We start from the raw sequence: 25,172 nt of genomic DNA, 5'->3' as shown, positions 1-25,172 counted from the left end.
TATCTATATCTATATCTTGAATTTTATCACCAGTATACAGCCTTGAATAAAACTCTAAAAAAAGCTTTTTTAATCAATTCTTGCTCATAAACCTCCTTACCCTTGTATTTTATTTTCTGTATTGTCCTTGCTTTCTGCTTTTTCCTTAACAAATATGCCAACCACCTGCCTGGTTTATTGGCATTACAAAAAGTATTATGTTTTGCATATTGTAAATTGGTTGCCACTTGATCTGCTATTAACATATTAAACTGACCCTTCAATAAATTGATTGCCTCTTTAATTTTCTTATCTGTTGGGTTGGCTATTAAAGCCCGTTCCTGTTTATTAATCTCATCTTCTAATTCTTTTCTTTTTGCCCCCTGTTTCTTTCTATATTTATTATTCAAATATATCAAAATTCCTCGCATGTAGGCTTTACTTGCATCCCATACCATTTCCATAGATGTACCCTTTTGCATATTCATAGCAAAAAAAACTCTTTCATAAACTTTTTACACTCTTTTACATTTTCTTCGTATTTAAAGAAATTATCATTTAACCTCCAGGACCTCCTAGGCCCTTTCCCACACTCCAATTCCATCCAGACTGGACTATGGTCTGTCAATGTTCTTGAGCAGATCTTCGTGTTCTTCACCCTGGATAATAAATCATTAGTAATTAATATAAAATCAATCCTTGAAAAAGATTGATGTCTATCCGAGAAAAAAGTAAAGTCTTTTTCTTCTGGGTTTCTTTCACGCCAAATATCCCTCAACTCCCAGTCGTCCATCATCTCCCAGAACGGTTTGGGCAATTTTGCTCTTGTTAAAGCATTTTGTTTAGGTCCCTTCTTGTCTTTTTTTACATCCAAAACACCATTCCAATCCCCCAGTAGGATACAAGTTTTATATCTCCATTGTGTCAACTTTGAGTGTAGTAAATTATAAATTTTTTCTTGTTGTTGATTCGGGGCATATACTCCAATTACAAGTGTTTTTTCTCCTTTTATTAAAAGTTCAATCGCTAAGAATCTTCCTTGCTCGTCCGCTTCAACTAATTTTGCAATTAAGTCTCTTTTCACATATATAACTATACCATTTTTCTTCTCTGATGCTGCTGCAACATAGTGTGTACCTAATCTTGCATTTATCAAATATTTTTGGTCTTGTATCCTAATATGAGTCTCTTGTAAACAAATTACTTCATTCTTAAATTGTTTAAGATAGTGAAATATTTTCCTTCTCTTCTGCGGAGAATTCAAACCATTAACATTCCAGGTCAAAAATCTAGTTCCCATCTCTGGGCCTCTGAAGCATCTGGAGCAATTTCTGATGATCTTGCCTCATTTGACCTTTAGGTCTTGCTCCTCCCACAGCTTCTATTTTGGTAGTTTCTTGGGTTGCCATCTGAAGTTGTTGTTGTTGTTGTTGTTGTTGTTGTTGTTGTTGTTGCTGTCTTAATTCTTCCTTGCGCTTAGCTATTGCTGCTCTGGTCTGTCTTTGATCCTTCGGTTCTGCAAATATATCAATTAAATCCACATCTTGAACAGCCATCTGAATTTGTAGTAGTTCTTCTTGACCAGTCAAAACTCCCCCCTGAACTACTGTCAGTAACTCTTCTCTCTCTCCTTGCATTACTTCCTTCTTTCTTTTTCCTTCTGGTGATTTGGGTGATTTGGGTATCCCAGCCTTTAATACATTGATGTAAAAATCTCTTGCTTTCCATATTGTATTAAGCCGATATCTGTCACCACTAAACCGGCTGGGACCTCCCATCTGTACTGTAATTGACGTTTTTTCAGCTCATCCACCAGAAAACCATACTCCCTTCTCGCTCTCAGCATCTTGGGGGGGATTTCTTTCATTGTCATCACCTCCTGGCCTTCAACCTGAAGCTTGTTTTTAAAAGTAGCCTGTAAAATTTCATTGCGTACTCTCCTTGTAGTAAAATATATTACAATATCTCTTGGTAAGTGTTTCTGTCTGGCCACCCAAGAATTAACACGATATGCCTTGTCGATCTGCCAGCCCAGCTCAGTTTTCGTCTCCCCCAGCAACTGTGCCAATGCCTCTGACATCATTTCTTTCAAGTTCTCTTGTTTATTCTCCTTCACCCCTCTGAATCTTAAAGCAAATTCCATATCTCTATATTGTAACATGGTTACATCAACTTCAGCTCTCTCAAGTCTACTGTGAGTCTCTTCCAATTTATTGTCCAAAATTTCTGTAGATTTCTTAATTTCTTCAACTTTATCATCCACCATTTCAATATCACCTGCCAAACAATTAAATGCCAACAATATATCATCTCTGATTTGCTGATTCCGAATTAAAATCTCATCTGAAACAGCCTGTATTTTTTCATTAGTTTCATTAATTTTTTCATTAGTTTCATTAATTTCAGTAGCAATTTTATTTTGTGTGGCTTGTAGGGCTTCTTGTATCATCTCAAACGTTAAAGTCTGTGGGTCTGTTAGAGGGGCAGAGGCTTGCAATCTAGAAGTATGAGCTGGGGAGCTTCCAGCGCTCCCAGTTCCTTTAATAGGAACGGTCTTTACAGATTTTGAGGCCATTTTCAGTTTAAATTGATCGTTGTATTTTATTCAGAAGCCAAAAAGAAAAGTTCATCAAAATCAAAGAATTTTCCCAATCGTAAATTAACGTTTAAAATCCTCCTTCTCTCAACACAACAGTTCTTTCCAGGCAAGAGGCTACCAGGGAAACGAAACTTTCTGTAACTTTCCCTTTCTCCGCCCCTCCCTTTCAAGTTTCAATCGCCATTTTGTTGCAAATTGCTAACTTGTTACTTCCAAAGGAGGCTATAAACTTTGGAGTTAAGTGTAAATACTTGCAGTCTGACTTCTCCTGGCTTGTTCTGCCTGCAGCAATTAAAGATGTTAAAAATCCCTCATTTGTTGTCAGCAGAGATGGTCGCGGCTTCTAGCTCCGCTAAATAGCGGAGTCTTCCCAGGTCCGGAGCAGATTGGCAGACTTCTAGGGAGCCCACGCCCTTCGCACCCCAAGATTTATCTTAGGGCACTTGAGGGGCTCTACCTCCGCCTGCCGGCTCTTCTCTCTCCCCTTTGCCCGGGGAGAGGGTTTTCAAGCCCCAGACAGCTGTTTTTCGGCTGTTGTGGGGCTTTTACGGAACCGGGGATCGGGCGCCCACGGAGGAGCGTCAGCGAAGTCCTGCGGAGCCAACCGGAAGTCCGAAATAATATTAAGATCTTGAGTTGGAAAGGTTTGCAAAGCCAAAATTACTGCTGCAACCTCTGCACGCTGAGCGGATTTTTGCGGGGGTGTGATTTTAGTAACCCATTTTCCATGCTCAAGCCAGGCAGCTGCACCCCATTTTGGCCCCCCATCAGTGAAGACTGTGAGGGCATTCACCAAAGGTTTTAATGAGATACCATTCTGAACTATGATTTCTATCTGATTAAAGGCAAGCAGGCGCGGATCTGCAGGAATATGATAAGAGATTTTCCCAACGTAATCAGTCAGTGCTGCTTGCAAAGGAGAGGAGAGGCTAACCATGCGCTCCCAATCTTTCAATGGCAAGGGAACTACAATATTAACAAGATCGAGACCTAGAAGGACCTTGCAGCGTTCCCTTCCCTTAAAAATTAACTCTGCATGCATTTGTGCTGGCACACTAATAGTATGACTAGGGCTATGTGAAAGATATAGCCATTCAATTATTAACAAAGAAGGCTTAGGCTTACTTTGTTGTTGGAATTCCTGAGCTAATACCGCTGTAGGTTGTTTTGCAGTTGGAATGATAATCATTAACAAGGGAAGATTTTCCTGACATCTACGTATCTACCCAAACCAATTTCAATGCTTCATTAAATTTTGTGAAGACTCCTTTATGAGCTTGGGTAAGTGTGATCACCTCAGATGGATCTTTCTTATTCCTTAATGCATCAAACAAAGGACTAAGCATATTAGTAGGAAGACCCACATATGGTCGCAACCAATTAATTGAACCCAAAAGTTGCTGTAATTGAACATAGGAAACTTTATCCTCTACCTTTAGCTGAGGAATTTGTGGATGTGAATATGTTTGCAATAACTTGTGACCTAGATAAAGAAATGGCTCTTGTAGCTGTACCTTCTCTGGTGCTATCTGCAAACCATACGCAGCTAGATCTTGTGTTAAAGGCCATTGCTCAATCCACACAGAATCTCTTTGTTTTAAAGTCATGGGCACATTTGTTTCAAATTGTATCATAATTATGCCTTCATAATCTGAATCAATGACTCCAGGGACGACAAAAATCCCGTTTTTCCCTGCGGAGGACCAAGGGAGGACCAATCCCACAGTGTTAATAGATAATGGTCCTTTCAATTGTGATGACATTAAAGTAACAACTCCAGGGAAAGGAATGAATTTTTCTTCTTGATTAATCAAATCAATACCCACGCTACCTTTCGTAGCTGCTTTAGCATTTTTAACAGGAGTTGCGGCAATTGGGCCGGGGCTTGCCGTGAGCCCGAAATCTAGTTTCCCTGACTTCTGCACTGATTTGCCCAGTGAAACCCTTTCTTACATTTAGGGCAAACAGTTTTTGGTCTGGATGTTTGACCTCCTCCTGGCCCGCCGCCTTTATGGGCTCCGCCACCAGGGGCTCTGCATTGCTGTTTGAAATGGCCAGGTTTATTACAATTAAAACAATTGCCTTTGAGCTTGCCAAACTTTCCTTTTTGTAAGGCAGCTGCTAAGGCTTCCATCTGATGGACATTTGTGCCTATGTCAGCGCATGCTTTTAACATATCAGCCAAGGTGCAATCTCCTCTATTAACGATAGACTGCAATGTGCGGCGGCAATCCACATTGGCATGTTCATAAGCTAGCCTTTTCATTAACTCTCCACTAGCTTCCTCATTATCTACTTGCCGCTGAATAGCTTCTTGCAATCTATCAATGAAATCAGAGTATGTTTCACCAGCCCCCTGTCGAATCGCTGCAAAAGATTTACTAGGTTTGCCTGAGATCGGCACTTTCTTAAATGCTTTAATCACGCAGCGCCCTATCACAGAGTAAGCTGGCGGGGGTGTGCCATTGGTTTGTTGCTGTATTGTAGAAAAAGCACCCACCCCGTATAATTGATCTGGTATATACAAACCTCCTGAATTGTTCCCTGCATGAATAGCTTCCCTCTGGTATTCTGAATCCCAAACAACATACTGTGCTGGTGTGAGAAGCATGCGAAACAAATCTTTCCAATCTTGTGGAATCAAATTATAGCCATTAGATATGCCCTCCACCATCCCAGTAGTATAGGTGGAACGCAAACCTGTCTCTGTGATGCCTTTCCTCAGCTCTCTCAAAACTTGATATGGCAAAGGATTCCACTGATATTGGGCTTGTCCCTGGGGATTAATTGTCTGTATGACAGGAAAAGCTTGGAGACCCTCTGCAATTTCTACCCCAGTGAGAGTCCCTTTTTGTTGCTCTTCCTGAAACCCTGCTCTGACAGCTGAAAACGTCTCCTGTAAAGGAGAAATCGATAAGGGAGCTGTCGGGGAGCTACTTTCTTCTGGCTGCAGCATAGTTGCAGCCAGCAAAGTCAGCTGAAAATAAGGCAGAGGGGGAGCAGACCCCTGATCAGAAAACAGAGAGAGATGGCGACGGTGCCTTGAGTTTATGAGTCCCCATAACCTCTACTGCTTCCTTACATTTTTGCCACAGCAACAAATGCTTTATTTCTGCTCGTGGCGGTGAGTGTAAGTGAGTTCCAATTTTAATCCTTCTTCAGGATACCATGGGCATTGGCAACCTATTTCATGTACTAACTGTTCTAACTCACTTAATTCCTGCCATTCCATTACTTTTAAGTATTTTCCTCAGTTCTTCTGCATGAAACTTCTGCGGAACTGAGATTTCCCCTCCCATACTCACGAAATTTTGGGAGCGAAGTTCACTGAGGTGCACCTGGGCTCGTCCGGCCAAGTAAGCATAGGAGGTATCACGTCGGGGTCACCAGATGTTGTTTCGATGAAGAAAGATGCGTAGGCAGGAAGATGGTTCACGGGAAGGCCCCTCAGTGGGAAGGCACCTTGTTGAAGGCACCCCGGCCCCATCCAAAAGGCTCCCTTTTATTGTCATTTTACAACTACCATGGCAAAACATTAATCGACGTTTACTTGTACTGATTGGCTAAAGAAGGCTTGTGAATTCCATGTGGACCCCTCGTGTTTCCCTCATGTTCTTCCTGTGACAAACAATGTCTACGTGCCGGGTCCCCATGCCTTGCATATTTGAGATAGGGTCTCTGCCAGACATCCTGTCTTTACATTCCTGATGAGATTAGGACCTTGTGCTGACGTTGTTTACTCAGCGTGGTTTGCCAACCACTGAGATAACACCATCCCCACAATTGCCCCCACAATCCGGGTCCTCATTTTACCTACCTCGGAAGAATGGAAGGCTGAGTCAACCTTGAGCCTGGTGAGATTTGAACTTGCAGTAATTTCAGGCAGCTGGCAGCTAAGTGCTACTTAACAGCACTTTAGCCTGCTGCGCCACCAAGGTCCAAGCATTCACAGATGATCTAGCATTTATTATTGTGGAACCTTTAGAAACTGGACCTATTTTACTACAAGACACAAACCAATTTGGCACAGTAGCAGGATTTAAAATGAAGACAAAACTAAAATATTGACTAAGAAGTTAAACAACAGACAGAGTGAACAACTAGAGAATGAACTGGGAATCTCGAGAGCAAAGAAAATTAAATATTTAGGAATTTGACTATCAGAAAAGTGTACTACCATAAAGAGGGACAATTACGATACGCTCCTATTACAAATACAAAAAGATTTGGATAACTGGACTAAATTACCAATATCATTAATTGGTAGAATTTAAACGATAAAAATGAACATATTGCCCAAGTTACTATATTTATTTCAAAAAGTACCAATAACATTAGGGAATTTTTTTTTGAACAACTGAACAAATTGACATCAAAATTCATATGGTCAGAGAAAAAAACGTGCATTAAATTCAAATTATTGCAAGATAGTAGGAAAAAAGGAGGTTTCAGTTTACCAGAATGGGAACTTTACTATCAAGCGGCATCCCTAACATGGCTCAAAGATTGGATACAACTTAAAAATAAGCGGATATTAACGATAGAAGGCCATGACCTTCAACTTGGTTGGCATGGCTTTTTATGGGATGGGAAAAATAAATCACACACTTATTTTCAACGTCATAAGGTAAGGGATGCACTACTGAAAGTATGGGAAAAGTTTAAAAAGAATCATTATATGAAAGTCCCAGTTTGGTTGTCTACAATGGAAGCAATGATACATCCAAATACCACAGATCTAGATAAAATGGTGAGATACACAGATTTATTAGACACAAAAGGAGAATTAAAATCAATACAAGATTTGAAAAAAACAAGGAATAAATTTGGAATGGTGGCCATATTTACAAATCAAAACTAGATTTAAAAAAGATAAGGAAAAATTTGGCATAAACAGGAAACAATTGGAATTAGATAAATTAATATTAGGATCGGGAAGAAAAATGATTACAAATATCTATAATTACCTATTAGGATACAAATTGGAAGAAGAAACAGTAAAGGAAACGATGATAAATTGGGCTAGGAATTTCGGACATACCAAAGAATTGGATAAATGGGAAAAATTGTGGGAGAAAAAATATAAATTGACCATGGCAGTATCATACAAAGAAAACAGCTATAAAATGTTTTATAGGTGGCATTTAGCACCAGCGAGATTGGCAAAAATGTACCCCAATTTATCACCCCAATGTTGGAGATGCGGTCACAAACTAGAGACATACTACCACATGTGGTGGATGTGCCCTAAGGTGAGGAAATTTTGGTATAAAATTAAAGGGTGGTTTTTGTTTTTTTTTTTAATTTGATTTATATGCCGCCCTTCTCCGAAGACTCAGGGTGGCTTACAATGCATTAAGCAATAGCCTTCATACTTTTGTATATTTATACAAAGTCAGCTTATTGCCCCCACAATCTGGGTCCTCATTTTACCTACCTTAGAAAGGATGGAAGGCTGAGTCAACCTTGAGCCTGGTGAGATTTGAACTTGCAGTAATTGCAGGCATCTGATGTTAATAACAGTGCTTTAGTCTACTGCGCTACCAGGGCTCCTTGGAAGAGATTACACTCCAAAAGATAGATTTTAAACTGGAGATGTTCCTCCTAGGAATGATTGATAGAAAAATGGAAAAAAGTCTCTATTATATTATATTGCATATTCTAACGGCAGCCAGATTTACTCTAGCGCAAATGTGGAAGTCAACCAATACACCATTGAAAGAAACAATAATAAAGAAAATCCTCGAATGCACCGAAATGGATAATTTAACAATGGAGATCAAAGAAAGAGAAGACTTGGATTATTATAAAGTGTGGAATAGGTTTTATACATGGTTGGAAAACAGAAATCAAATTAAGAAATAAGAATATAAAGTGAAATTTGATATTAACATACTGGATATAAATGTAAATAATGATCCTGCTAACAAAACAGTTAATTATGAATATTTAAAAATAAAGAGAAGGAGCGGGAGGATAAAAGCTAAGAGGAAAGACAAAAGTCGATGCAGAAAGTTGTAAAATTGTATATATCTGTTGTTAATATTGTATTTTAACGTCTGATGTGCATGTGTTTTTGTTTTTTGTTTTTGTCTCTTGTTTTCTTTTGCTATTGTGTGTTTGGTTTTAAAATGTAAAATACTCAATAAAAATTAGTTTTTTAAAAAAATTATGGCTATATGATAAGAAAGGGGTTGGGGGCACCGTATTACGGTGGTTCTCCTCCTTTCTCTCTGACCGGTCGCAGTCTGTGTTGGCAGGGGGGCAGAGGTCGTCCTCGAGGCGCCTTATGTGTGGGGTGCCACAGGGGTCGGTCCTCTCGCCCCTTCTGTTCAACATTTATGTGAAGCCGCTGGGTGAGATCATCCGTGGTTTTGGGGTGCAGTTCCATCAGTACACTGATGACACTCAGCTGTACATCTCCACCCCAAACCACCCCAATGATCCCCTTGAAGTGATGTCCCGGTGCCTGGAGGCCGTGCGGGTCTGAATGGGGAGAAACAGACTCCAACTCAACCCCTCCAAGACTGAGTGGCTGTGGCTTCCGGCGTCCCGATATAGCCAGCTGGTGCCATCGCTGGCTATTGGGGGCTAGTCATTGGCCCCCATGGAGAGGGCTCGCAACTTGGGTGTCCTCCTGGATGCACGGCTGTCTTTAGAAGAGCATATGACGGCCGTGGCCAGGGGGGCTTTTTATCAGGTTCGCCTGATCTGCCAGTTGCATCCCTTTCTGGATCGGGACTCCCTGCGCGCAGTCACTCATGCCCTCGTCACTTCCCGCCTGGACTACTGCAATGCTCTCTACATGGGGCTCCCCTTGAAGAGCATCCGGAGGCTCCAGCTGGTCCAAAATGCGGCCGCGCAGGTGATTATGGGAGCGGCAGGGCGCTCCCATGTAACTCCTCTCCTGCGCAAGCTGCATTGGCTCCCAGTGGTCTTCCGGGTGCGATTCAAGGTGTTGATTAACATCTTTAAAGCGCTCCATGGCTTAGGACCTGGGTACTTACGGGACCGCCTTCTGCTACCGACAGCCTCCCACCGGCCAGTACGCTCCCACAGGGCGGGGCTCCTCGGGGTGCCGTCGGTCAGACAATGTCGACTGGCGACCTCCTGGGGGAGAGCCTTCTCAGTGGGGGCTCCTGCCCTCTGGAACGAGCTGCCCCCGGAGGTACGGAAGATCCCGGACTTGCGCACCTTCCACCATGCCCTGAAGACTTTGTTATTCCAGCAAGCCGGGCTAGCCTAATTTTAACGGTTTTAAATTTTAAATTGGATTTTAATGGGATGTTTTTAATTATGGGCCAAAGTATTTAATCTGGTTTCTGTTTCTAATTTTTATATTTATGTATTTGATCTTGGCTGTTCACCGCCCTGAGTCCCTCGGGAGAAGGGCGGTATATAAATATAAATATTCGCTGCGCACTGAAGACCCTGTTGTTCCGCCAGGCTGGGCTATCAACATAATAATTTTAAATTGGGGTATTTTAAATTTGTGGAGTTTTAAATTGAGCCAAATTTATTTAATTATTTTAAATTTTTAATCGATGTTTTGTCTTGTGTTTTTAAATAGGCTGTACACCGCCCTGAGTCCTTCGGGAGAAGGGCGGTATAGAAATAAAATTATTATTATTATTATTATTATTATTATTATTATTATTATTATTATTATTATTATTATTATTATATAAATAAGAAAACCTATAATACATTCACTTGGGACAGAATCAGCAACATAAAGCAGGCAGAACCTGGCTTTCTTCACTGGTTTAAATCAAATATCTGTGCAGCACAGGAGAAGTAAACTCTGCATGAGTCTATCACTTTCTCAAGACAGCATGAAACCTGTGTTTGAAACCAGGTTATAAGCTCCTTCTGAAGAATGGCAAACCTGTGTATATAAGAAACCCGCATAATGCTTGCCTGATTGGGGTACTTTGCTGATTCCACATTTTGATGATTGCCTGCTGCCACTAAACAAAATGGCCATACCTGGCTTTGCCCAGTGACCAGAGGGGAGGGAGCATTCCAGCTGCAACCTGAAGTAACCAACAGAAGCTGGGTAGATCCTAACCCCTGCCTGCCCCAACAGCAACATTGTTGTGGAAGTGTTTATATCATGTCCATGGCTGAAACTGTTGAGTGAAGAGAAGAAATTGACTGGACTTGGGTCTGGACTGGATTGAATTTCACTTCAAAACTGAACCAGCCAAAGACAAACTTTAAACAGCCCCTGCTGAAATGAAGGCAACGTCAAAAGGACTCATCTTTAAAAACCACTTTGCAAGGCATTTTGTACTTTATGTTAAAGGTGTTCAAGGATCGAGCCCAATAACTCCATTACACAGGTATTCACTTAATCAGCAATCTTTATTCATAACATGTCTCATCTTTACAGGTGCTGTTCTGGAACTGGCTCTGGGCCACATGGTTGGACCTTAAGTACCCCTGGGGCGGAGCTAAGGTAAGGAGGGGTCAATAGGTTAGGGTGGACCCTGGGAGTCGACCTGGCCAGCCCCCCTGCCTCCAGGCCTGGGCATGAGGTCAGGCATTTATATGTGACAAAACCCCCTCTAAATGCCTGACCTGGATGACTATGGATCATGTGTACACGAGGGATTGTTTTTGAGAGAACGCCCAGTTTAGATGTTAGATATGTATGCTGTTTATTTTGTAAAGGTTTTGTTAGTATGTCAGCTGTCTGTTCTTCGGTATCACAGTGTATGACCTCTATGAACCCAATGTTGGAAAATTGCCTGACATGTTTGTGTTTTATGTCGATGTGTCTCGACCTCTGGCCCACTGCATCAGCTTTCGATATTTCAATGGCAGCTTTATTGTCCTCGTGAATAGTGATTGGGTAGGTGGGTTCGACCCAAACATTGGTGAGTAGGTCATCAAACCAGACCAGGTTGTTGGCGGCTTTGGATAGGCATATGTATTCGGCTTCTGTCGTAGATGTGGCTACCAGGTTCTGTTTACCTGTGTACTAATGTACTGGGCTGTTGTTGAGGAAGAACACGTAGCCTGATGTGCTCTTCCTACTTTTCACGTCCCCAGCCCAATCAGCGTCGGCGTAACAGGATAGTGTGGGTTTTGTGGACATTTCAGGTTCTAGGGATAGGTAGGCATCAGCACTGTGCTTCAGATACCTCAGTACCCTCTTGATAGCCTCCCAATGGTACATGGTGGGGTTACCTACGTGTCGGGATAATAAGTTAACTGGCAAGGCGATGTCGGGCCTTGTCCAGTTCGCAATGTACAGTAGTGACCCTATGGTGGATCTATAAAGTGTATTGTCTTTGAATGCTTCCGCCTCATTATACATATCCTTTAGAAAGTCCTGTTGCATTGGTGTCTCACAAGTTTTGGCATTAACCATGTTGCATTTCTGTAGGAGTTCTAATATTTTGTCCTTTTGTGAGAGCTGGAAGCCTTTGTCAGTCTTCGTGATCTGTACCCCCAAATATTTGTCGACCTTACCTAATATTTTTAGCGAGAAGTGTCTCCCCAACTCATCAGCGAAATTATTGCATTTGCTGGCCTGGTCACTGATGTACAATATATCATCCACATATATCAGAACATATTCAATGGAATTATTTACCTTCTTAATGAAGAAGCAATTGTCCACTGAGGTGGCTGAGAATCCCATAGATTTCAATGTTTTAGACAAGCACTCGTACCAGCGCTTCCCTGACTGTTTCAGTCCGTACAAGCTTCTGTTTAAAATCCAGGTTTCTCCCTTTGTTGTGCTTTTGCGGGGGGGGGGGGGGGCTTACATAAATCTCCTTATCAAGCTCAGCGTGTAGGTAGGCGGTCTGTACATCGAACTGATGGACTTCTAGGCCTAGTAAAGATGCTATCACCAGGGCACATTTCACACTCTCAGCCCTGACGGTGGGAGAATATGTCTCTGTGTAGTCCTCTGGGTACTTCTGAGTGAACCCCTGCGCTACTAGTCTGGCCTTGTATAAGACTTTGTTATCTTCCAATGTCTTAATTTTGTAGACCCACCTGGTGCCTATGGGTGTCTTATCCTTTGGGTCTTCGGAAGGGGTGTATACCTTTAGCTCCCTTAGACTATTCATCTCCCGTTCCATGGCCTGTTCCCACTTAGCCCTTTCCTCCTCTGGTAACCTTAACACGTCATCATATGTATTGGGGGTTAGTTGATTAGTGTGCATAGATAGGACATAGTCCTCTAGTTTTTTTGGTGCTTTACCCATTTGCCCTAGTTGGCCTGGCTGGTGGTGTCTCAGTGTCATGCAGGTATTTAGCCTCCTTCTCTGTGAGTGAGTCCAGCTTAATGTTGGGGTGGTTCTCCTTCCACTCTCTGACCTGTATCTCCTGTCTCTTTGGTTTGGCCTTTCCCTGCTCTACGCTCCCTTCTGTGATGTGTTCTGTCTCCCCTAGGCTGTCTTTGGGTCTATCCTTATTGGTGAACACCTCATTGAGGTGTATTTTGGACCAGTTGGCGTTCTCATGGAAAACAGCCGTTCGGGATATTACGAATTTGTTGTTACTATCTATGAACCTGAATCCCTTTGTCCCTGGTTCATATCCCATAAACCTCAATCTCCTGGATACTTTGTCGCCCTTGCATCGTAATTGCCTGGGGATGTGTACATCAGCTGTAACCCCAAATACATGTAGGTGTGCTACCTGTGGCTTTCTTTGGTACATTAACTCGTATGGAGTTTTGTTTAGCACGCTGGACCACAGTCTGTTTAATGTATAATTTGAGTATATGAGCGCTTCTGACCAGAAGTGTTGCCCTAACCCCGCATCCTCTAGTGCGCACCTCATCATGGTTTGCAGTGTTCCATTTTTTCGTTCTACGACGCCATTCTGGAAGGCAGAGAACGGAGAAGAAGTGTAGTGTAATATCCTGCGTGTTTTCAACCAGTGTGAGAAGTCGCTTGACAGAAATTCAGACCCGCGGTCTGTCATTATCTGTTTGATCTTAGTGTTATGTTGTGTTTCTACCCTTGCATAGAATTCTTTGAATTTTTGGAACACTTCATTTTTATGTTTTAGGGTGTATACAAATCCATAACGACTGAAGTCATCAACTATGGTTAGGAAAAACCTTTTTTTTATATTTAATGGATGGTCTTAGTGGCCCCACTAGGTCCATGTGTATGAGTTGGAAGGTAGAATCAGTGGTGCGTACCAATTTCTTTGGTCTGGGTTTCGTTTTTAGTTTAGAGCATTTGCAAACAGAACATTCGAGATAATTCTCACAGTTTTTTATTTTTATGCCTTCGGAGCATTCCATCATTTTTTGTATAACTGGGAAGCTAATATGTCCTAATCTCCTATGCAGTAGATGTGCACAGTTGTCATGTACCAACTTCCCTACTGATGGTTTCTTCTTGTCAGGTGGCCCGTGATCACTTGGGTCGTTGGGAGTGTGTTCGTGGCTGACCCCCTCTGCTTCCTCGCTGTGACTTTCTCTGTCTCCGCTATCTGTGGTGTCTGACTTGGCCCTTAGGTTGGCGTTCACCCTTGGGGGTGTGTCTCTATCTGGGTGGAAGTATGGTAGGCCTCCTCTGACTACTGTTCTCCCCACACTTTTGCCTCCTCTGGTTATGTGCACTTCCCCTTTCCTGAATGTTACCTCAACGTTGTTGTCCCTGCTCAGTTTCAGGGTGGCAAGAATGTTGTAGGGTATATTTGGTACTAGTAGTACCCCCTCTATCACTCCTATCCCTGGCACGTACGTGTTCCCCTTTCCTGTCACTTGAACATTATTTTGGTTGGCCACCTTTATTATGAAGCTTTCCTTGGTAAATGAGGTCAGTGATTTTTGGTCGTATGTGGTATGATTGGTGGCCCCTGAGTCTAGCAACCACGAGCCCTCTTTCTTGCCCTGATCAGTGGATTGTTCTTGGTCCCCCAGTCCATACAGCGACCCGGTTTGGCTCTCCCTGGAGCTATCCCTGTAGCCTCTTCTATCCCTGGAGCCAGGGGAATCTCTACGTCTGTGTCTGTTGTCGGGGGAGTGTCTGTCAGGGAATCTTGCCCTTTGTTCTGGCCTATCCCTTCGATGTGATCTATCCCTGTCCCTTGTGTTTCTAGGACAGTCCCTCTTGTAGTGATTTTTTGAACGGCATGTGAAGCATTCTGTCGTATTGTGGCTCCTACTCTGGGATTCTACCCTCCTTGTTGGCCTCTGTTCCCTGCGACTTAGTGAGCGGTCCTTCCTTAGACTATCCTCAGCAATGAGTTTGTTAGTTAGTGTCTCTAGTGTGAGTTTTTCTAGGCTGAGATTGTCTATTTGTGTGATGAAGGTGTCCCAGCTGGGGTCCAGGGAATTGACAATGATGCTAATCATGCTTCTTTCACTTATGATTTCCCCCCTTTGTGTTAATTCAGCCCTGGTGGCATTTAATGATAGTAAGTGTTCACTCATAGAGGGCCCTGCCTTGAGCTTGGCTGAGTAAAACTCCCTAGAAAGCCTGGTGGTATTTGCTATGCTCTGACTATAGAACAAGCTGTGCATTTTGTGTATCACCTCTGAGGCTGTTAAGTGATGGCTAATGCTAGAGTAAATGCTGGGGGTAATACTGGCAATTACTATGTAGTATGCCTTGTGATGCATACAATCTAAATCAAAAGTCCATGGTTTTTCTGGGGGATCAGTAACTAGAAACAATAAATTTTCTTTTAGGAGGGTGACTTGGAGTTGTTGGTTCCACTCCAAGAAATTATCCCCATCTAGTTTCAGTTTGGGAAAGTCACTTGGCAAAGTCCCTGAATTGTAAGTTAAATTACTTACATTGTGTCGCTGTCCATGGTTTTGTGCATATGGAAACTCGCAATAAGGCAGTGGGATGACTGTTGCGAGTCTGTACTGACTTGCTTCTATGTTCTTGTATTGACTTGTATCTATGTTCCATTCTCTTTCTCTCGTAGGTAGATTCTGCGCATGCCTGGGCTCCATTCTAGTCCAGCAGCCGTGGAGTGAGGAGCTTGTTCCTGTAGCTCCCGGGTGAAGGCCCCATTCGTCCGGATGGGCCTTCGGTTCTTCTTTGGCTGGCCTCGTGTGCTCGAAGGGCCTTCGGATCGCCACCTGGATCCCCGGAAAGCTGTGCGGGTCGGCTGGGAAGATCGGAGGTCCTGCTGGAGCCGCGTGTTGTCCCGGATGGCCCGGCCTGGCACGGAGGCTGTGTCCTGGGGTCGGGCCGAGTCCCCTGCCCGCCAATGGTCCCGTAGGCCTTGGTCCTGGTCGCCGGTCGGGTGAGTGGTCCCATCGCCCTCGGTACTCCATCCCTGGTCCCGGTGCTTCTGTGGGTGGGCTCCCTGCGGGTCGCGGTTGGCGTTGGGCCCACATCGCGGTGGTTGGTCCCTCTGGGTGGGCGTCGATGCCGGTCCCCCTCGGGTCGGTGGTTCCTCTGGGCCTTCGTGGGATGCCGGAGTATGCGTCCGGTAACTTTATCTTGTCCCCGAAGGTAAGTAGTTTTATTGCCCCATCGATCTCGAGCTTGGTAGGCGAGCTCGTGGGTTTTGGTTTACGGTCGCCCCAATTGTTGTCGTAGTTCTGGGTGGTTGCCTCGGTGTAGGCCCCGATTCCCGCCATGAGATTTAAATCTCGGGGATCCATTTGTGATTGGCCGGCCATCTTTGGTGACGTCACCGTCCAAGATGGCCGCTGCGAAAATGGCGCGAATTCTTTTTCAGCCTTTTTGGTGGGCTTCTGGCAGGGGCAATCGTTCCTTACCGCATCTTCGGTGTCGTAGTCTGGCTCGCCCTCATCTTCCTCACTTGCTGCTTCGCAGTCCTCGACTAGGCTCCGACGTTCCGCGATGAGGTCTGTGTTGTTCGAGGCTGAGTCAATGAGTTTGAGGAGTTTTCTTTTTAGGTCGTTCTCCTCGCGTGCTGGGCTTTTGGGTTTCTCTCCTTCCTTGCCACATCTGGTTGGGGTGCATGGGTTGGAGAGCCGGTCACTCGTCTCTGGCGCCTCCCCTTGCATGGTTCCTGCCGATGGCAGCCGTTCTGCCATTTTCTTGGTGAATGCTCTGGTATTCACCCTGTTCGTTGTTGCTGTCTGCTTGGAGTTCCTTGGCATATCCTGGTGTGGTTTTGGGCTATTTAACCATCCTCTGCTACCATATTGTTAAAGGTGTTCAAGGATCGAGCCCAATAACTCCATTACACAGGTATTCACTTAATCAGCAATCTTTATTCATAACACGTCTCATCTTTACAGGTGCTGTTCTGGAACTGGCTCTGGGCCACATGGTTGGACCTTAAGTACCCCTGGGGCGGAGCTAAGTTAAGGAGGGGTCAATAGGTTAGGGTGGACCCTGGGAGTCGACCTGGCCAGCCCCCCTGCCTCCAGGCCTGGGCATGAGGTCAGGCATTTATATGTGACACTTTAGACAGTGTTTCTCAACCTTGGCAAATTTAAGATGTATGGACTTCAACTCCCAGAATTCACCAACCAGTATGGGGATTTCTGGGAGCTGAAGTTCATACATCTTAAAGTGGCCAAGATGGAGAAACACGGCTTTAAAGAATGAGAGATGTAAGGATGAGTCGAAAGACACAACAAATAGCTCCTTCTGGAAGTGAAAACTTCAGCTGAGTCTTTTATCAATTAGAGGCTGAATGTGCCACCGCCTGAAAATATTGGGGGGGGGGGCATTATTAGCTGGTTATTATTAGCATGGTTGCACAAAGAACTGTCTGACAAACTGAAAGAGAAAAAGAATAAGTACAAAAAATGGAAAGAGGGCCATATACCTAAGGCAGAATACCAGCAACTAGCTCGAACCTGCAAAGATGAAGTCAAGATAGCTAAGGATCAGAACTCTCTTCTCTAAAAGAATGAAATTACCACCTGTCTGCAAGGAGTATAAATCCTTCCATTCCCCACCGTCAGAGCTGAAGAAGCTTCTTGGATGATATGTGAAATGGCTTCAAAGAAAAACAAGAAAGTCCAGTTGCCTCTTGAAAAAGCACCTTTGGGACAACAATGACCTGGATGGGTGAGAATCTCCATAGACACTAAGGCTCAGAATGAAATAAGACTTTCAACAAATGTCAAAAATAATAATAATAAAGTTTCTTTCAACACATTAAAAACAAGAAAAAGGTCAAGGAAACAATCTGTCCACTAATGGGAGAAGATGGCAAGGGAATAACAGACAACAGAAAGAAAGCAGAACTACTTAATTCATTCTATCTGTCTTCATGCAAAAAGAAAATACAACCCAACTTACTAAAAACAGAACTGTAAAAGACAGACTAGAAATGCAAATTAAAATAAGGAACAGGTAAGAGAATACCTGTCCACTCTAGATGAAGTCAAATCACCCTGTACCTGGTTGCTTGGAAGGGCTATGGACCAGAGGACTTCACGTGGGTGGATGCCAAGGATGTGCATGCCCCTCGTCTGGTTCGGATATTCCACGCCAAGTACTCAAAGCACCTTGGTCTACGTGGTCCTGGGGGAGAGGGCCCTGCGGGGGGGGGGGGTTAGTGTCATGGCCCCATTGGATCCCAATGTCAGGGTTCCAAAAAAAAAACCCAACGAAATAAAATTTCAAGGCAATAGATCCCTCAAAGTTCCACTTTATTAGATATGTCATGTTGGCGCATCTGGGAAACCCCGAATCTGAAAGCTTCCAGGTTTTCCCCACCCAGTTGAACGTTCACAACCCTGCTCCACACACACAAGTTCATCACATGGTCCAATCCATCCTTCAGGCTCAACTGAAAACAATCCCCAGTCACTCCCATCCAGGTGCAGGCAAATGTCCTTGACTCCCAGAGCAAGGAATGTTGTTATGACTATTCTTCCACCGCTCCAACAAAAAACCCCTCCCAATTTCCCAGGCTAAAATATGTGGCAGTCAGGAAGCTAAAAGAAAAAAAATGGCTTCCAAAACTGACAGTTCAGAGGAGGAGGAGGAGTTGGAACCAGGACCATCTGACAGAGATAGCATGTCTCCCTTGGAATGTTTGGAGAGGCCAGGGGCTGAGGACAATGCTGTCCCAGGAACCTCAGGCATTGGGGGAGGTGGTCGACTGGACTGTTAGGTGTTTTGTGCCAGCCATGGCAGTCTCTTCAAAGGCCACCAGATGGGGGCAAAGAGACACCTTTGATCCCACTGGTAGGTCAAGGGGCTCCGGGAAAGTTAATGGCCCTCCGGCCCCCTCACAAACCTTGTAAGGGAGGGGCCAGGGGCCCCTATAAGAACCCCTGCACAGGGGCTGCTCCCCCCTTTTTTACCCTTTCCCTTTTGCCTGCTCTTGTTCTAGTCTCCTATGGGACTGACCCATGGGCTCAATCCAGGCATGGATGCCTCCATGCCTGGGACCTTATTTTACTCCACTTTTACTTCTAAATAAAGACTTAATTTGATTGCATCCTTGCGTGCTGACCTTTTCTTGGAAGCGCCCTCAACGAACCATCATTCTTCGTGAGATCCCTCACATGGAATGCCCTCACAGACACAGGGGAGGATCAGCTGCAGACAGGAAGTAGTGTTGAGAGGCAGCAGATCCCCTCTGATGAGGAGGCCACAGAGAATAGAGCGGAGGCAAGCTCAAAGGAGGTCTGTGAGGCTGCTTGGGAGAAGGTTGCCCTGCCTGACCTCACAAGGAACACCTGGCTTGGGGTGACTTAAGCAGAAGGGGGGGGATTGACTTTGTCGGGAACAGTAGTTTGCTTTGGCATGCACTCCCCGGGCTTTGGAATAACTCAGCCTTGACTCATGTTTCTGCCTGTGCCTTGCCTTGTGGACTTGCCTTTTGCCTCATGGACTTGCTTTGCTCTGTGGACCTTGACTCTGGACCTTGCCTTGTGAACTTGCACTTTGTCTTTGGACTTCCTCTCTTCCTTTCCAAATTGGTTTTGTTGCTTACTGGCTTTTGTTTGTCCGGCTGTGGATGGCTGACTTCAGGGAAGTATGAGGTGGAGCTTTAACAGCCACTGTAGGACCATTTGTTGTGAAATTTAACAGAGCAATAAAGGACTCTATCGAAGCCTGCCTCTAGTTAGGGGACCTGTGTCCTGACTACATCCCAGAGTTCTGAAGGAGCTGCCAGACGTGATCTCAGAAGCATTGTACCATATCTTTCAAACTTCTTGGAGAACGAGGGAATTACCTGAGGACTGGAAAAGAGGTGATTGTCAGCGTTCCAAATTAGGCTCTCTTCCAGTGCTGACATAACAAGATGAACTTTTACCTAGTTTTGTATGTACAGATAGTGTTTCCTGGGAGACGAGGATGGGGGCTACATTCCTGTGAAAAGAACGTGCCGGGAGGTAGAGATGGATCTGCATGATGGCCAATGGGACATTGGGGTTGGAGAGCAGAAGAGGAGGGGGTTGGAAGGAGGGGCCAGTTTGGCTGCAAAATGAAATCAGGAATGTCGGACTCGGCTATTCTTAAAATAAAAGTGATTCATTAGAGTTTGTGTTTGAGAATGAAGTTTATTCAAGATAGCACCGAAACCTGACAGTGATGTGGTTCCCATCTTCAAAAAAGGAAAAAAATCAGACCCTGAAAACTACAGACCAATAAGCCTGACATCAATACCTGAGAAGATCTTGAAAAAGTTAATCAAGCCACAGATCTACTTAGGAGCAAGCAAAATTGTAACCAGAAGCCAACATGGGTTTGTCAAAAACAGATCATGCCAAACAAATCTTATTTCATTCTTTCACAAAGTGACTAAATTAGTGGACCAGCAAAATGCAGTGGACATAATATACTAGGATTTCAGTAAGGCATTTGACAAAGTAGACCACAACCTACTTCTTGGTAAGCTAAAAAAAACCTGTGGGATAGGCAGCATCACCACCATATGGATTTGTAGCTGGCTAACAAACCACAGTCAGTATGTAGTCCTTAATGGAACTACATCTACATGGAGGGAAGTAAGCAGTGGGATACCCCAAGGTTTCGTTTTAGGCCCAGTAGTCTTCAACATCTTCATAAATGATTTAGATGAGGGAATAGAAGGGGAACTCATCAAATTTGCAGACGACACTAAACTGGCTGAAAATCCAGTTGGATCTCAATAGACTTGAACACTGGGCCCTGTCTAATAAAATGAAATTCAATGTAGAGAAAAGTAAGGTTTTATACTTAGGCAAGAAAATGGACAGGTACAGATTAGATGAAACCTGGCTCAATAGCAGTAATTATGAGAGGGTGTTAAGCAAGATTCAGGTGTTGCTTGGTAAAAATAATGAGATGGAGTCCTGATGTTCCTTGATAAGCCAAACATGTTTATTCAGATAAGCAAAGGTGGGTCCTTCCTCAAGAAATTGGTTTCACACCTAGGCCTGGTCAACAGTGGGAAATTTATAGGGCAGTACTTGTGCAACAGCAACCACTCGCAACCCGGTGAAGCACAAGAGTACAGGGTTGGCCTCCCTTGTGCTTTAAACACCTCCAGTCTCAGCCTCACAGCTTGTGGAGGGTTAAGGGCGGCTGAGGCCAACCATTCTGCTCAGCTCTGGTCAACGGTGGGATATGAGTTCAGGGGAGACAAACACTCACATGCATACCCCAAACACACACTACAAATCTTGAAAAATCATTGCCTTACCTTGTCTTCAGCCCTCCAGAGCAGAAAGGAACACAAGAGAGACAAACAACATAAGTCCAGGTCACTTTTTAGAGCCTGATGAAAAATCAAGAAGGGAGGCACCTCCAGGAAATCCCAGATGCATTCCCCTCCCTGAGGTTTCACAGAACCAAACACCTGTCCCATCTGGATTGCCAGAAATGTTAAGCATGGTTCAATAATTGCTCAGCAAAAATAATGAGATGGAGTCCTGATGTCCCTTGATAAGCCAAACACGTTGTTTCAGCCAAACAAAGGTGGGTCCTTCCTCAAGTTGGAAGAACCTAAAACATGGTGTAAGGCAGATATATATAGAGAGACATCTCATTTCTACTTAGTTATATAAGAGAAAGCTAGCAACAGCAGATAAAGTATACATTTTTCATAGTACACAGCAGATAAGGTCACAGGCTTAACCCACAGGCTTGTGGTTTCTTACGAAACTTTCCACAGCCTCAAGGGTCTACTGAGACCTGAACTTTAGTTCAGCCATCTCAACATATGTCCCTTTTTACCAATCTTCAAACCAATTGTCAAACTTATCACATTCCTGATCAACAAGGGATAGTGGACAATCACTTATATATGAGCCAGCAGTATGCAGTGGCAGCCAAAGAAGCCAATGCAATCCTAGGCTGCATTAACAGGGATAGAACCAAGATCATGTGAAGTACTAGTACTGCTTCATAAAGCCTTAGTAAGACCATACTTAGAATACTGCATTCAATTTTGGTCACCATGTTACAAAAAGATGTTGAGACTCTGGAAAGAGTGCAGAAAAGAGCAACAAAGACAATTAGAGGGCTAGAGGCTAAAACATGAAGAACATTTGCAGGAATTGGATATGGCTAGTCTAGAGAAAAAAGACTAGGGGTGACATGATAGCAGTGTTCCAATATTTAAGGGGCTGCCACAAAGAAGAGAGGGTCAACCTATTTTTCAAAGCACCAGAAGGCAAGACAAGAAACAATGGATGTAAACTAATCAACAAGAGAAGCAACCTATAATTAAGGAGAAATTTCCTAACAGAGTTGAGAATTGAGAACAGTGGTTCTCAACCTGTGGTTTGTAGACCCCAGGGGGGCCATGTTGTCATCACAGGGGGTCCGCAAAGGCTTAAAGAAATGTTATGAATTTTTTGCTGTTAAATCTGAATGAATGAGTGAACAAATGAAAGCAAGGCGGAATGGGAAACAGAACAAAATCTTAATTTTCCAGGCTGTCATGGATCCGCCTCCTCCAGACCCCTCTCCAGACACAAGTTCGGAGGAGGTTTTGGAGGATGAGCCAGGTCCTGGCATCTCAGGGGAAAAGAGCACAGAGGCACAGAGAGGTGTGGATTGGGGATTGGAGGGCCCCAGCCCAACAGAGCAGCCTCAGTCAGGATAGGACTGAGGATAGTGGAGAATGGAAGGATTCATATTCCTTGCAGACAGCTGGTAGTTTGCATCCTGTCAGAGCTGAAGAAGCTTCTTGGATGAGAAACTTAGGACCTGGTTATCTACGAGACCGCCTGCTGCCACCAGTAGCCTCCCACCAGCCAGTACGCTCTCATAGAGAGGGGCTCCTCCGGGTGCCGTCGGCCAAACAATGTCGACTGGCGGCCCCCAGGGGGAGAGGCTTCTCTGTGGGGGCACCTACTATCTGGAATGAGCTCTCCCCGGAGATATGGAGGATCCCGGATCTACGCACCTTCCGCCGCGCTCTTAAAATCTTTTTATTCCATCAGGCTGGCCTGGCCTAAGTTTTCCCTTTTTTTCCTTTTAAAATACAAATTTTAAATTGGTTTAATTTATTGGGGTGTTTTAAATCTGTCTTCAGCCAAATTATTTAATTCGGTTTTATTCTGTTTTTAAATTTTGTATTTATGTGTTTTTATCGTGTGGCTGTTCACTGCCCTGAGTCCTTCGGGAGTAGGGCGGTATACAAATCAAATTAAAAAAAAAATGTCTTCAAAAGAAAAAACAAGAAAGTCCAGTTGCCTCCTGAAAAAACACCTTTGGGTAGCAAAATGCTTGTTTTGTAAAACAAAGTAGCTGTCTGATGGCAAATAGCTGTGTTTGGTATTTCTGCACATGCTGAGAACATGCAAGCAATTGATGCTGAGTGGCAGAGAGAAAGCATGTGACATTTCTTGCTATTGTGCAGACAGTCCGAGACGGTGGGGTAGAGAAAGCCGAGTCCGTCATTGTCAGTGTGAGTGAGCATTCAGACCGATTTCATAATCGTCTTTGATTTCTGCTAACTGTTTGGTTATCATTCGTTAAGGTGTTCCAAAGGTGCTTTTTTCAAAAGGAAACTGGACTTTGTTTTTCCTTGGGAAAAAAAAAACAAAGTCCAGAATTCAAAGTCCAAAGTTTTCAAGGAAAAACAAAGTCCAGTTACCTTTTGAAAAAAGCACCTTTGGGACAACCATGACCTGAATGACAGAATCTCCATAGATGTTCATTAAGGTGGTTTTTTGATATTGCTGCAATGAATTTCGTGACAGTGCATTTCGGTTTAGCCTCAGAATGGATTGCTGGCTGAATTTGAAACATAAAGGGACTGATGTTGATGAGGGTGCATCTTGTTCAAAGCAAAGTGAGGCTTCCAGTCAAGTATTGCTATTATAGCAAGGAATATCTGCCAATTGGCTTCACACATACAGGTCCTGAGGACAAACAACTACCACAGTGCATGCTCTGTTACGAGGTACTGTCCAATGAGGCTATGAAACCATCAAAATTGCAAAGACATCTCGATATACAGTAAAACATAAGGAACATGCCACAAAGAACATCATTTTTTTTCAAAAGCAGGGAACGTGAGCTTCGGAAAAGTAAGAAAATGGTAAAAAAGACTGCAACTGGTTGTAACAATGAAAATGCAGTGAGGGCCTCATTTGAGGTTTCTCAACTAATAGCAAAAAACAGAAAACCACACACTATAGCTAAATAACTTATATTACCTGCTGCAAAAATCATGGTTTCTGAGTTGATCAGCAAGCAAGCTGCCAAGGACCTTTCCATAATACCTTTGTCAAATGACACAGTTAAGAGGTGAATTGACAGTTTGTCAGCCAATATTAAGGAACAATTATTAGAAAGAATTCACGTATCCCCCTGCTTTGCACTGCAACTAGGCAAAAGTATGGCCATAACAAACAAAGCTACCTTACTGTGCTACGTTATGTATCAGCATGAGAGAAATGTTTTTGAAGACATACTTTTCATCTCTTCATTGGTATACACTACAGCTGAGGAAATATTCAACAATTTAAATGAGTTCATAACATCTCATGACATGGACCGGTTGAAATGCATTGGAATTAGAACAGACAGTGCGTGAGCAATGTCTGGAAAGCTTACTGGGCTTGTAGCATGGATTAAGGAAATCGTGCTGTCAGTGACTGGGTACCACTGTTGCATACACAGAGAAGCCTTAGTTGCTAAAAAGATACCAGAAAAACTAAAGCAGGCCTTTAACGCATCAGTCGAAATTGTCAATTTTATGAAAAGCAGATCACTGAATTCAAGACTTTTTGAACAGCTTTGTGAGGATATGGACAGTGAATATCAGCAACTTCTGCTATTCTGTGATGTTCATTTGCTATCACGAGGTAAAGTTTTGTCTCGCTTTTGGGAATTGAGAAACAAGATAAGATTATTTCTAATGCAGAAGCAGTTTCACCTCAGTGATCATTTGACAGATTTTTCCTGGTTAGTTAAATTGGTATATCTTTCAGATAACTTCACCCACTTAAATATGCTGAACTTAAGTCTTCAAGGAGAAAAGATTACAGTTTTTGAAATTGAAGATAAGATTGAAGCAATGATCAAAACGTTGAAATTATGGCATCATCACCTATTGAACCAAAACTATGAGACATTTCCAAACCTCACAAGTTTTCTTGGTTCCACCGATGAAGAGGTGTCTAAGGAGATCATATCGCTTATTGCATGACATTCGGAAGATTTGCAGCATAGTTATTTTATAACTATATAATTCTTTTAACAAATTTTAA

This window comes from Pituophis catenifer, unplaced genomic scaffold, assembly GCF_029215685.1.
Source record: "Pituophis catenifer annectens isolate HBS135680 unplaced genomic scaffold, rPitCat1.0.hap2 SCAF_5, whole genome shotgun sequence".
Classification (NCBI taxonomy): Eukaryota; Metazoa; Chordata; class Lepidosauria; order Squamata; family Colubridae; genus Pituophis; species Pituophis catenifer.
The sequence above is the reverse complement of the archived record's forward strand: the minus strand, read 5'-3'. Positions refer to the sequence as shown.